Source organism: Tamandua tetradactyla, chromosome 25 (genome assembly GCF_023851605.1).
Source record: "Tamandua tetradactyla isolate mTamTet1 chromosome 25, mTamTet1.pri, whole genome shotgun sequence".
NCBI classification, from domain to species: Eukaryota; Metazoa; Chordata; class Mammalia; order Pilosa; family Myrmecophagidae; genus Tamandua; species Tamandua tetradactyla.
In genome coordinates this window covers 10,958,433-10,967,748 of record NC_135351.1, presented here as the reverse complement: position 1 = coordinate 10,967,748, position 9,316 = coordinate 10,958,433, and the positions used below count along the sequence as shown (strand labels likewise).

The 9,316-nt window shown below is 39.1% G+C and overlaps 1 long non-coding RNA gene across 1 annotated transcript; it reads left to right on the top strand.

Moving 5' to 3' along the window:
- The first annotated feature begins 1,023 nt into the window (after nucleotides 1-1,023).
- On the top strand, nucleotides 1,024-5,010 carry LOC143669134 (uncharacterized). Its single transcript, XR_013168738.1, has 3 exons — nucleotides 1,024-1,108; nucleotides 3,204-3,281; nucleotides 4,674-5,010. It is a non-coding gene; the product is annotated as an uncharacterized LOC143669134 (long non-coding RNA).
- Nucleotides 5,011-9,316: the final 4,306 nt, after the last annotated feature.

Below are 9,316 nucleotides of genomic sequence, written 5' to 3'. Positions count from 1 at the left end.
GCAGTGAAGACTAGAACCTGGCTGTCCTGGGGTCAAGAGACCAGTCTTTGTCATACATATCTCGACATCCACATTTATTTGTGTCTGTGCAACTGTTGATGTGTTATGAGAAAATCAAGAATCAATAAGCAATGATCAGGGCCTCTGGGAAAGGTCTATAAATAAGACATCAAACTTATGCATATCACAGATTGTTTCCAAGATATTTCTAAATCAGACCAACTTCAACATTTTTAACTCTCAACCTTGTATTTTTAATTATCCCTTTTCATCAGTGACCCTCTGGATCTCGATTGTAACTGTTAACCTGTGCATCTTACACATTCCAGCATTTTATGATTTGCTGAAGAAATCATATCTTAAATGAGAATTCTAAAAACAATATACGCTTTTTCTCAATGTTGTTTGACAACACGGGCAAATGTTAACATTAGCAGAGGCTCCAAATTCTCATCCTGCCTAAAGTGGACGTTAGAATGGAGGCTGTGCCTTCTTTAAAATGCAACCCAAGGACGATGATTTTGCATGCAAATTCTCCAAAGCCAATATTTTGTACCCAGGCTGAATTTTGTCCCTAGCTCCATATTTTGTACTCTGTATGTATTACTGTTCTGAGAGCCTGTCATTTCTTATCAGAATGAGAAAGGCTAAAGAGATAATATTTCAATAACATACTGGCCTGATCATAAAATAACTCAATGGAAATGTGTAACTGCCTCAGGCAGCCCGGCAGGATAGTCGACAGTCAAAAGATTTCTATTCTGGGTTGGGTTTTTTTTTTTTTTATGGTTACATTTTCTGTTATATCAGACATCCCCTCAAGTCTTAGTTATGCTTTTATTCAAAAGGGAGAACCATAGTATGAAGACCTACAAAACTTATTATGATACATTACTATAAAGAAATAAAAGTAACTGCCACAGTAGCATATTGATAAGGACAAACCTGCCACGTTAATTGACCTTTTTCCTTCTCACCCACCCAGGCTGAGGCCTGAGGATTTCGGTTGCTAGGCAACAGGGGGTCAGAGTTTTCAGGTCGTAAATGCACAACCTATTCGAAAAGAAGAGGATGTGATCTTCCGAGAAAAAGCAGATGTTTGACAGTGGTGAGAATTTCAACACATACAGAGGTTTTTTGGGTGGGTTTTTTTTTTTTTAAAGCCTGCTAATGGCTGAAATGGAAAAACTTTAACTCGTCAGATAGCGTGGGAACAGATTTTTAAGTTCCAAAAATTAAAATCTGTTGCCAAAACCGTATGAGGGGAATGTAGTCAAGCTTCTCTCTGATAACCGCCCTGACCCGTGGCTTAGGATTTCAAAGGCTGATAGAATGATGATCAAACTTGCTAGGAACATAGACAAGTGAAAACCAGAGAGACGCATTGGGAGATGAATTTGGGGGGGCTGATGCAGAGGTGAGGGTTGGCTGTTATTTAACTTTCTTTCACAAACGTTCCTGCCTTCTGCCAGGACAGTGACTTAGTGACAGCAGCTTGAGGCAGCCCAACAGCTCCTAAATGTCAACTTTGAGAAAGCTCATTCCCTATCCCTTTTCCCAGTGCCAAGTCAACACTTCCTTTAAACTTTAATAAAGGGCATTAAACAGAACTATTTCTCAACCAGAAAAAAACCTACATCCGTAGGTAATTGCATTTGACTATATATTCCATAGGTATGTATTTAACTTCAGTAATATCACCCTACCAACATTTCAGAAATGGCAACTCTTTCAACAAGGTTGCTAGATTTAAATAAGTGGCAAGAGGAAAAGAGGGATTTCGAACTTTCCATTTTGTCATTTTTTTTTTTAGAACTTTGTCCTACTGAAAGGGCAATAAGCTATTTTTAATTTTATTTTATTTATGTAAATATGCCCTTCTATAAATAAAGTTGTATCTTGTAGAAGAGACATAGTTATCAATCCCTAAAGTTGGGTTTCGCTCACTGTGCTATTTGGGGGAAAGAAAATAAAAATGTGTGTACACATGTATTGGGAGAAGAGTAGCTAATTATGTACTATAGGTGACTAATTTAGAATCCAGATCTAAAACAACAGATCTGAGGGCTTCCTGTTTTCTCTCAGTCTGGACCACATCTAAGCACCTACAGTTCTCATCCCATCTCATCTCTGGCTGCTGATAAACATCTCGGCTCATATAAATAGCAATGAGGCAGCCAGAGGCGAGGTCAGGTGTCTGGAGACGGAGGCTGTAAGAAAATTCTAATGATTTCTTTGGCCCTTCAGGGTGAAAAATTCACTTCATACTTTTTTTTTTTCTGTCTAATATTTGCCATTTTCCTTTCCCCGAAGATAACTGTCATTTTTAGCTATGTCTGCTGCCTTTTCCAAGTTGTCAGCATCAAAAGAACATTAAATGAGGCAGTTGGAAAAGGCTTCAGACACCATTGTTCAGCGTCCAAGTACACAGAGAAGCCCTAAAAAGTAGAATTGAGTCAGATTCTTCTTCCCTGTTGTTAACTGTCCTCCTCAGAGTTACTTGGCATCAGGTTTCTTTGACTTACGGGATCCTGCTTTTTGATATCTTGGTCACAGCCTCCCAGAACTCACGGGTCAGAGGGCGACAGGGGGGAAAATAAGCCTCCTACCCCACGGCCTCCTGCAGTCGTGACACTACTTCAGTTGGTCTTTTTTTAAAAATATATATATTTTTAAGCTTTTTATTTTTTTCATTTTTAAATGTTTTTTTTACTATGAAATATGATATATACAAAAAAGCAATACATTTCCAAGTACATTTTAACAAGTAGTTACAGAACAGATTTTAAAGTTGGATATGGGTTACAGTTCCATAATTTTTCATTTTTTCTTCTAGCTGCTCCAAGACATTGGAGACCAAAAGAAATATCAATTTAATGATTCTGCAGTCATACTCATTTGTTAAATTCTATCTTCTCTGTTATACTCTTCCTCTTTTTATTTCTTTTTTTGTGTGTGTGAAAATAACATATATGCCAAAAAGCAATAAATTTCAAAGTGCATTGCAACAATTAGTTGTAGAACAGATTTCAGAGTTTGGCATGGGTTACAATTCCACACTTTCAGGTTTTTACTTCTAGCTGCTCTAAGGTACTGGAGACTAAAAGAAATATCAGTATAATGATTCAGTACTCATACTCATTTGTTAAACTTGACCTTCTCTGTATAATTCCACCATCACTTTTGATCTTCTTCCTGCACAGTTGGTCTTTTCTAAGCACATGGGGACCCAGAGACTGGAGCTTGTCCACCAATTGCTTCACCCACCCATCTGCAATGAGGTAAGGAGAGAAATAGAACTTTTAAAGCAACTGGACAAAGTTATTGTATGACTGTTGGACCTAATTTTTTTTTATTGAACTTGTACTTTTTCTATTAAATTTTTTCTAGTATCATTTTAAATTCTATTTTCCAATAGGATTGGTTCACAATAGTTTGGAAATTTAAATACAAAAAAGATACTTAAGAAGCACTGTCCTAAGCTAGAATCATTATACCCAACTTACAAAGCTAAAACAGTGACAGATAAAACTTCTAAAAAGACATATTCAGGATAGAGAAGGCAGAAGCCCATTGCACTCCTGTGGAATATATTCGCCCAAAACCTGTTTGTCTGGAATGCCGCAGTGCTTGCAATTTATTATTTTGAGCTAAGTGTTCCTTCTCTGAGTGTCTAAGAGGCAAATCCATGTAGACACATTGATAACTGTGTGGGTTCAATGTCAGGCTTATGTCCTCAGGACATGGAGCTCTGCTGCAAGATGGAAAGTATTAAAGAAAAAAAAAATGAATCAAGTATGAGGCTTAGAAGAGAGCTGAGTGCACTAAGGACAGAGTCCAAGAATCTTGGTCCCAAAGGACTTGATGAAATCATAATCTCTGTGTGGCTTTGATCTCCTCTTTGCCACACTCCATGATGCTGCATCTCCCCATCACTGCCCCCACCCCAGTTGGTGAGCCTGACCTTCCCTGAAAAACTTTTTCCAAATTCCCAGAAATCCCATCAGAGAACATGACAGCTGGAGTTTCTCAATTTGTTGGTTTGAATCTGTTGTATACCCCAGAAAAGGAAAGTTCTTTAATCTTCATTCAGTATTGCTGGGTAAGATCTTTTTTGTTGTTCCCATGGAGATGTGACCTACTCAATTGTGGGTGGTAACTTTTGATTAGTTGGTTTCCATGGAGATGTGTCTCCACCCATTCAAGGTGGGGTTGCTTACTGGAGCTCTTTTAGAGGGAACCATTTTGGAAAAAGCTTTAGAGTTCATGCAGCCAGAGACCTTTGAGATGCATAAAGAAAATGCCCCCAGGGAAGCAGTGGAAGAAGCCTGGAGAGAAAGTTAGCAGATGTCGCCATGTGCCTTTCCAACTGAGAGAGAAACCCCAACCATCATTGGCCTTCTTGAGCTAAAGTGTCTTTCCCTGAATGCCTTAGTTTGGACATTTTTATAGCCTTGTCTACACAGCCTCAGAACTGTAAACTTGCAACTCATTAAATTCCCTTTTAAAAAGCCTTTCTGTTTCAGTTATATTGCATCCTGGCAGCTTTAGCAAACTAAAACACCAATCATCAGTCTGTTTTCTCTCAGATCCATTCCCTTCCTTCCCCCTATTCTGCCCCATATCACTGGAAATTATGTTGTCCTCATTCCTTTGTCTTCCCTTCTGCTTAGGTTTGTTCAGTGGGAGGCACTGGCAAAAGATGGGAATACAGAAGAAGGGAGACACCAGGCATTCTCTCCTTCCCACTCTACTTTGAGCAGCATCTCCAGCAATAGCTGTATTTCTCCAAGATTCTGTCTTCCACAGGGCTGTCCCCACTGGGATTCTACCTCCCATCCAAAACAGCCATCTTCTGAGGTCTGACAGCACCACCTTTCTCAGCGTCCATACAGAACCTTCCTTGTGTTGCTAATCTGTGAGTTGCCTCACTGTCCCATGTTTGTTCCTTTCGTCCTTCTATAATCTATGGAACCAATCCCTTATATTAAATTCCCTCTGTTGGAAATACCCAAAGTCATGGTTATTTTCTTTGATTTTATATATGTATTCAGTATTCTTATGGGCAAGGGACCTAGTCTGTATGGACAGCTATGTAACTAATAGCTTGATATAAGTTGGCCAGAAAAATTTCTAATGGAGAATATAGTAAGGTGTCAACTTTAACTGCAAACTGCTCTCTGGTCTAAAAGCTATTTGGACATCAGGATTCTGTCATGTTCATCACTGTATCCCCAATACCTAATAGGGTATACAGTGAATAGACTTGATTGAACAAAATTTTGAATATTCTTAAAGGAAGGAAAAAATTTACATGTCCATTTTGTCTGTGCCAAAGGAAGATTTGAGGCCTTCATTTAATGTTTATTAAACCATAGGAATCTCAAGTGATACTGTTTCTTGAAAAATCCATAGGCTCTTCCTTTAACCAATACATTGAGCCCAAAGGAACATAATTCTTCAATAAAAAAAAAAGTTGATCAGATGCGCCTTCAGAAAATAAGAAATAGTTTCACAGAATTCCTTTCTGAAAACCCAAATTAAGCCACCACATTCTACCTGGGCCAAGTGTACTTACTTGGAAAAGATAAATTATCAAATCATAAAACCATCTGGTGGTTTTCTTGCTGTTTGAGGCATTAAACATCTATGTCACCTTCAAAGTAAACTACTTCTGACATTTACTTCTTAGAAGAAAGACAGGTGCTAGCACAGGCAAGGCTCGCTGGAGGCAAAATTGGGAAGTCATGGAGATTGTTCTTGGTTAGTCCACTTCACTTGCTTACTCCAGAGATGTTCTCTCCCTTCTCTCCAGCACTCTTAGCTTCCTTGTCTCCCCCCACCTCCCAGAGAGGTTAGCATGCATTTACACTAAGCCACAAATGACTGATAATATGTTAGAAGTCTGACCTTCTCTGAAATATCTATACTTTTGCAGCTATCGATTTAGATCAGTGTATCTCAAAATTTAGCAAGCACTGGAATCACAGAGCACTATTAAAACACAGATAGCTTAGCACCACCTCTAGAGATTTTCTTTCCATAGATCTTGGGTGGGGCCTTTGCATCTGCATCTTTAACAAGTCCCCAAGGGATACTGCACCTGCAGTTTGGGAACCATCCTTTAAACTACTTGATTAAAGACAGCAGAAATAGGTTCAGATTCCTCTGAATATGAGGTCTGCCTGTTTCTATATTTTGCAAACAATTCTGAGCATCAGAATCACCCAATGAACTAAAAATAGATAAATAAACAAGCAAAAAACTAAATACTTTCTTTAAAAAATTAATCTCCTTTGCTTTTCCCCCATGATTCTAATTTATTAGGATTATGGGACTATGGTGGCACCTAGAGAGCTTTGTGTATATATGTGTGGTAATTTATTTTCCAGTTCTATAATTTATTTATTTATTTTTAAACACAGGAAATCTGTCTTTTTTTTTTTTTAAGCTTCTCTTCTGGTTCTAATGCCCACCAATAAGAAGCCCTCTGTGGCTGGGCAATGGTAGCTCAGTGGCAGTGTTATCACCTGCTCACGGTGGAGACCTGGGTTCAATTCCTTGTGCCTGCCCATGTGAAAAAAAAGAAGAAGCCCTCTATTAGGAGGCCAGTGTTTTGAGGAAAGAGTGTTTTCTCTTACATCAAACAGACCTGAGCTCAATCCCAGCCCCATTTCCTCTCACCAAGGGAACTTTGGATAAACTACATAAACTCTATAAGCCTCCGTGTAGTAATCCATAAAATGGACTCTTCAACAGCCCTGAAATTGTTTCCTTTTGTCACTCCTCTGCCCTGCCTACTTGGAAAGCAGCCCCCAGCTCTGGAGTCTATAAAAGAAAGAAACATATCACAGCTGTCAATGGCAACATTTTAAATTTGGTGTAGTCAATCAAAGTTGTGCAGCAAGAGAGAGAAACAAGCTACTTTTCATCTCTTTTAGTTGCAAAATACTTTGTCAATGAATAAAGAATTGCCTTCCTGTGGTGTGGGGTCTGCTTGGATGGTTGGTATATACCATCAGGAATCTTGTGGATTCCTGAACTAGAATAATGTTTTGATTTGCTGACTACTTTTAATGATGGGGTTTGCACTTGTCACTTTGTCCACAAGCCCTAGCTATTTGTTTGTTAAATTGGGGAAAAACCTACCATCCAAAAATTTAGAAAAAGGAATTGGATTCATCCTTGTAAACATGTCGAATTGATTAATAAAGTTTGTAGCTCCCTCTTGCCATGAGAAAATGACATGCAATGTAGGAGGTTGACTTAATTTGCTCAGTAAACAGTTTTCAGAGTGATAAATGCCTGGGATATGAAGGTGAACAAGACCAAGTCCTCAAAACCCTCCTGATGAATGAGATTAATGGTCATTTAAGCAAATCTCTCAAAGGAAACCCTGTAGATGCTTGAATAGAAGCATGTACATGTTCAGGTGAATTCACGTTACATCCCATGGGCAATGGGGAGCTACTGAAGACTTTTAAGCAGGGAGGAGACACGGTGCTAAGTGTGTTCAGAAAAATCACTAGCAGATCCCAGAAAGACGGGTTGAATCTTCATCCAATTCATGTCTGGATGTAGGAGGACCAGTTAAGACAGTGCTTCCTGAATTTCAGGAAAGCATAATAAAAACCACACTCACGAGCCCCCTCCCAGATACGTCTGGGGAAGAACCTGAGAATGTGCATTTCTGAGAAGCTCCCGATGCTACTGGTCCTTAAATCACATCTCGAGAGTAATAAGGAGTTAGGAAGCTTTTGAGATAGTGCTTGCAAAATATGTTAAAGTTGTTTAGGATCCAGTGATCAGAACCTGGAAGATAGGGTCACTTGTCACTCACAAGGGCAGCATTCAGCTGCACAATCACTGGATTCCAGGGGAAACACAAAGATTGGAGACAGCAGAGCCTCGTAGAGAAATATGGGCTCTAGACCCATGGACCTGAGTTCAGATTTCAATGTTGAATTCACTCAAATGGTTGAGTGATTTTCAAGAAATCTCACATTCTCTCCAACAATGTCTTTATTGGTAAAATGAGCAAAATCATGCCAAACTCTCAGAGTTTTTATGAGAGCACCAGGATGATGTATAGAAGGGAACTTGTACTTTACCCATCAATGGTAGCAGTATGTGGTACAGCCTCTGCCTTCTAATCATTCACCGTCTAACAGTGAAGACTAATATTTACCAAAGCAAATTTCATACAAGGTTGATTATAATAAATACCACATTCATGATTAAAATAAAGTTCAATGGGAGAACAGATATTAGTAACAGCCACCTCACAAGCATATTGTTAGGACTAAATGAAATGATGCATCTAAAGTCCCCAATATGTCTCATCACTGAATGGACACACACACTCCTCCATTCTAATGGAGAAGATTTATGGGAAAGTCTCATGAAGCAGATGTGATTTGAGCAAAGCTGAGATTCTCCTAAGCTTGGCATTGTTTTGTGGTTTCCCCTCAATGTTCTGAAGAGACAATATTCTGTCATGTTGCTGAGACCACCTGAATAACATTCCCAAATGCTTCACAGGCTCTGTTATATTCAGCACCCCAGATTGCAAAATACTGCTATCCCTCTGCTTTTTTAAATCCATTTACCCCCAAGTGGCTCTTGCCTCTGTGTGATTAAAGGTAAGGGGAAAACCTGCTGAAGTGTAACATTTAGGATCAGAAACTTAAAAACAAAAAAGGGCTTTTTGAACTTTTTACCTTTGGGGGATGCTTTTGATCTGCAATGCACATGATCTCATTAAAAGCGTATTATTTAGCTTAAACTTCGAACACTTACAATTTTTCCCAGTCGCCCGGGGCTCTGGGAAATGTAATACAGTTCACATGAGCTTTATGTCATGGCAACATGTCATAAAATATCTGCCAGGATATTGCTGCAAAAGTATGTGGGCGAGAGGTGGAGGCTCTGCTCACTTTTGCTTTGCAAAGAGAGATGGGTATCCACCCACCTATGAACTGAAGCCTAATTACTCAGGAATGCTCACCTTGGCTGGCTGGCATACAGGACCACAAATCTTAGCAGAAGGACCAGAGACACCTGGTTTTCTGATCAGGATGTCTTTCCTATCCCAGTTAAATGAATTGTCTTGCTTTTTGACAAGACAATTTTGTCCTCCTAAATCTTTGGAGAAAAAGATTTCTTACTCAGGTCTTCTGGAATGATGATCACTGGAGCCTCACAAGGTCAAGAAAGCTATTGTTATTGTGAATATAATGTATACATCTAATGGCATCCACTCTCGCCTGTTAATTATCATTATATTCTATTCAGCTCGTTCTACCTTGTTCTTTAT